Genomic DNA, 4,751 nt, shown 5'->3' with positions numbered 1-4,751 from the left:
CCCTTGTGACTTTGGGATGCGGGGAGGCGTACTTTCAGTTAGGCCATGACCTCTAAGCCAGGTTAAGTACTTCTGGAAGTCCCAAACTGGGATCAGTCTGTGTGTGGAGCCCAGATGGTCTTTTTTCAGATGACCTGGTATGTTGATGCTGCCTCTGGTTTCTCCTGGGCTCCAAATTACTTCTATGAAGCAGCTGCTCAAACATTTTAATGGCCACAATTAAACAGCCCCAAAGGCTGACCTTTAGACATGTCGGTGGTTAATTGAGCCAACTGCTTTGGGGTCTGCCATATTTGGCGAAACCTTGTAAGTCCACTATGGTCAATACTTTATTTCATTTTCCAGCAGGTTTAAGGGAAGAGCTTACCTCCAATCACACTAGTAGAAATGGCAAAAGCCTGGGGATGAGATGAGAATTTTGAAGAAATTCCAATGTCTTTAAAAGAAAAAAGGTCTTGTAAATGGCAAGTTTGAAGCTCTCTCAAAATTATCTTGTCATTCTACCTGTCTCCTTAATGAAAGAGACAGAAGAACTCCTGTGGTGTAACAGGAATCTTAGTGCTATGGAGAAGTGCGGACCTTTCCTGAAATTGCCTGTTCCCCTATTTGCAGGTTGTCTCATTGTGTAGCGAATTCCTCAAATAGTGAGTGCTTCTAGCCCCCAGGATTATCTTAAGAATTAAAGTATATTTATATGTTTCTTTTAACCTACTTGTATAGCTATCCACATATCTATTTAGATAAATACATAAATATATATAGTATTTGACTTGATATAACTGCTTCATAAATGGCAGCACTTTATAATTTTCTATTATTCATGCCCACCCCCCTGCTATTATTCAGTTTCTATACCATGACAAGCTGTTTCACATCTAAGGTCTTTACACGTATATTTGCTTTTTCTGGAAAATATTTTGCTGTTTCACCGCCACCCTCAAATGTTATGTTAACCATGGTGTCTTCTCTATACTCTACCAGTGGTTCTTAATCTTGTCTGCAGTCAAGCTCAGCTATAAAGTTTTAAAGAAATACAGGTGTCGGTTCTAACTGGAAATTCTGACTCAGGTCATCTGAATATTTACTTTTTTACCAAAAAATGCCCTTCTACATTTTTGTACGAGTAACCAAAATCAAGAAAACCTACTGCTCTCTACATGGTTGCTTTGAGTGGTCTCAACCATGCATATTCCCCTCCATCATCACAGACAGCCAGGTCATGACTGCAGCCCTGGTTGTCAGTGTGATCTTTCTTCTGAGTGCCATCCCCATACACACAGCTGCCGCTACTTGGATGCCCAGATAGAGCTCACATTTTACATGCCACCTCCCTTCATCTCATTTTCTCCTTCTCATATGTGCCCAGTGTCATTGAATAGCAACTTAATCTGTTCGGTAAGTTCACAACTTTCATTAGAATGTTATTCACAAAGTAGTATGATTCATGTGTAACAATAACCTCAAAGGAAATTTGTGAAGGAAAAAAATTCACCCATAATTCCACCTGCTATACGCTTTGTTCACATTGCTATACATACTTTTTAGTTGAAAAATTAGTATGTTTCTATGCTCTTTCTGACATAAATCAATTCATTGCTTTCCAATATGACAGATAACCAGGCCAGATAAATTTATATGTGTATATAAATTTATAAACCACTAAAATTAATTGGAAAGGGATAGATTATTCAATAATCAATGTTGGGCTAAATGGTTAAGCATTTGGAAAAAAATTTAAATCATATTACCCTCTTATCCTCTACACTGTAATGAATTAAATACATAAACTAGATATAAATTCTAACAATTACATATAGTTTTTCTGGATTGGAAATATTTTTATAGAAGGATACTAAGTCTAAGAGCATTAATGTAAATAACTAATAGATTTGATTATATAGGAATTAAAACAAAAAACTTCTGTACCATAAAAATCATCAACAATAAAATGCCAATAAACTGGTAAATACTCTTAACATTACCATGTTTTTTAAGATTAAAAAAAAGCTCATATAAGAAGAGCATGTAACTTACCACATAAAAACATAAGAAATCAAATATGCAGATATATAAAAGTAATCAAATAAGGAAAATATTAAAAAATGAAATAAAATTTTTACTAATTAAATTGGCAAAGATAAAAATGAAAGAATAATTCATATATAAAGAAATGTCCATTGCCATAATCTTCTGTTTGATGTGCAAATTCGTACAACCTCCGCTAAGAGCAATTTGACATTTTGTATTGAAATTTAAAACATACCAATATTTAATTATATAATCTATTTGTAGAAATTTATCCAGAAGTAATTGGACAAGTGAAAAAATGTATGTACAAGAATGTTTTTCAAGCAGATTTAATATAGAAAATTGATGTAAATGTACTGTATTAAAGGATTGATAAAATATCTTTAAATAATTAACATTTAAGTAGACATGGTAATTTTATAGACAAGAAAAAAAATCTATTTTAGAAGAAAGAAGCAATCAGTGATGTTTTGGTTTCTGTTTAGGAATTAATAACTGCAATATACTCTATAATGTTCCCAAGGATTTTTTAATGCTTTGTGTGCTGGTTTTATTGCATTCTATTATTTATCTAGATTTTCCGTGTTTAATCCAAGGGAAAATGTGGCCTTTGACTAAAAGAGACCCATGTCATGTGTGAGAAAATAGCAAAATGTGGGAGAATCTTCAGCTGATTGTCCACAGGCCTGAAAGCACCTACTTTTTCCAACTGCCCAACAACTGTGTCAACTGGGTGAGAGACAAGATCTTTAATTTGGCCGCCAACATCTCTGATGACAAGCTGGTGTCACTGGGGACTTGCTCTGGGACATTCACAGACTTACAGATTCTGGTTGCCCATCATAACTCTGATTACCTTGCATCCTATGCCAAGTACAAAGTGTGGATAAACCCTGGAGCAGGGCAGTCTTTCCTGTTTGTCCTCATGGAATAAAATGTTGAAATCTGGTCTGGGTCAAATCACTGAAATTCTTCTCAGTACCAGGGAGTGGTGGTGGACTCCATGGCAGACGTTCCTTTGGGCTTTGGCGTGGCACCAAAGTCTGCCCACGACTGCAGGACAGTAGACTTGTTGATTGTCGTGGCTCATCAAGCAGACACTGGGGACTATGTGTGACATGAAGGGACATTTACTTAAAAGGAAATCATCTCAAGGACTTAGGGCTGTGTGGAGGGGTCTAGCTCTGTTCCTTGTGTCTCTGTAGGCTCCACCATCGTGGTGAATTTTGTCAACACTGTGACCTCTACAGGGACTTAGTTTAATATATTCTTTATTATGGACAAATGCAGGCTGGATACTTATTAAGCAGAAATGGGTCTAAAATGGAGTTTTGGATCTTCGTGTTTGTTACTAAATAAAACGTTGTGTTTTATATTTCAATCAGATGGCTTCTTGTTTTGAGTAACAGGTTCTAAATGATTGGAATTGAGGACAGGAATAGCTTATTATTATCTGTGATAACACTGTTTTCCAAACTCATAATAAGAACACAATATGTTCTCTTATTTACTTATTAATACTATGAGAGATACACATTGCCATATCAGAAAGTAGGCCATGTCTGGAACTTTACAAATAAAATTTAAATAAAATACTAAGACTAATTTATTCTGCTAGTATTCCTTATAGTAGGTGCTATGTGGTGCAGAAGTTAAACCCTAGTTCTAATATGTACCAACTATATGATACTTTAGATGAGTCATTAAACTATAATGAGCTTCATTTTCTTCTGTTTCAAATAATAGCTTTAACCATTTACTTGAGAATGGTTTTTAGAAGTAGAAATCCTGATTGTAAAATACCTAGCACAGTGCTTGGTAAATCATAGATATTGAGTAAACAGTAATAATTATTTTTATGTTACATATACTGAGTGTTTCTACTGCTCAGTATATGTAGGATCTAATGAGTGTCATTTGATTATATTATTTTGATTTTTCCAAGCTGTTTTCTCAATCTCTCTTTTTCTTAGATGGTATGATCTCAGGTTGAATGTTATTTTCATCACCTTGGTTTCCTAAAACATTTCCTTATGAAACTTTACTTACCTTACTGGACTGAACAAAAAGCTCTATTTGGAGGCCCAGAAATCATTTACCTCCTTCATTCTTCCTCATGTCTCCCAACATCACTTTTAGAATTACTAAAATATTAAAAAACATTTTACAAACAAATATTTTTAAAGCTATCCATTTCGTAAAGCAATTTCTCCAATGAATATACTGCTTATTTTAAACTCCGAAGGTGACATCTCTAAAAATAGAATATTTTTCAACTTCAAAAAATACATTTCTTTGCCAGAAAAAATAAAGGGTAGTTGAGCGCTGCAATACTAATTTTTTTTCTGTTGTAACATTGGAAGCTAAAAGTTTAGAATATTGTTCTATTGGACTGCCCTAACTGTATGTGATTCAATAGCATAAAAGGGGGGAAACGTGGTTAAGTTCCAGAGGTTCATTTAATTTCTGCATTCATTTTCTAGAAATAGAAAAAGCAAGGTGAATAAAGGATGAGTTGATATGTATTTCTCTAATACGTGATGGGTATTGGGTGAGGTGTTAGACATGCCTAAATAGTCATCCAGTGTTTGGATTATGGTCACATTTCGGAAATGGGCATTATCTGCTACTCAACCAGTAGGAATTAGCTCATTAGGCATATGCTCCTGAAATCCAGAAATGACTCTCAGTAACTACCAACAGCAGTCAAAATAAAATTTCTG

The 4,751-nt window shown here is 34.7% G+C and overlaps 1 pseudogene; it reads left to right on the top strand.

The window, feature by feature from the left end:
• Positions 1-2,680: 2,680 nt before the first annotated feature.
• On the top strand, positions 2,681-3,166 carry LOC119038572 (60S ribosome subunit biogenesis protein NIP7 homolog; annotated as a pseudogene).
• Positions 3,167-4,751: the final 1,585 nt, after the last annotated feature.

Source organism: Artibeus jamaicensis, unplaced genomic scaffold, assembly GCF_021234435.1.
Source record: "Artibeus jamaicensis isolate MK-2021 breed Jamaican fruit bat unplaced genomic scaffold, CSHL_Jam_final scaffold_916, whole genome shotgun sequence".
Classification (NCBI taxonomy): Eukaryota; Metazoa; Chordata; class Mammalia; order Chiroptera; family Phyllostomidae; genus Artibeus; species Artibeus jamaicensis.
This window is presented reverse-complemented; position numbering and strand designations above follow the sequence as displayed.